Source organism: Platichthys flesus, chromosome 3 (genome assembly GCF_949316205.1).
Source record: "Platichthys flesus chromosome 3, fPlaFle2.1, whole genome shotgun sequence".
Lineage (NCBI taxonomy): Eukaryota > Metazoa > Chordata > Actinopteri > Pleuronectiformes > Pleuronectidae > Platichthys > Platichthys flesus.
This window is the reverse complement of record NC_084947.1, coordinates 9,979,831-9,980,082: the sequence shown is the minus strand read 5'-3', so window position 1 is coordinate 9,980,082 and position 252 is coordinate 9,979,831.

Here is a 252-nt window from a genome sequence, read left to right as displayed (position 1 = left end):
AAAAAAAAACTTTATTTATAAACTAGGGTTGCGAAGCAGCGCTGCGCGTGTTGCGTGCTTCACTTCCGGTGTCCCTCACGCAATGTTGAATACTCCATTAATAACGCATTACGGTCCACGTCATCAAGTGACGACCACGCGTTTAAAAAATGTCTTGCAAATCGAATTAAAGTTGTAAAAAAAGGCTTACTTCATTTTGGCAGTAGGTGGCGCTGTCAGGACAAACAGACTGAGATCTGTTCAGGTCAAATC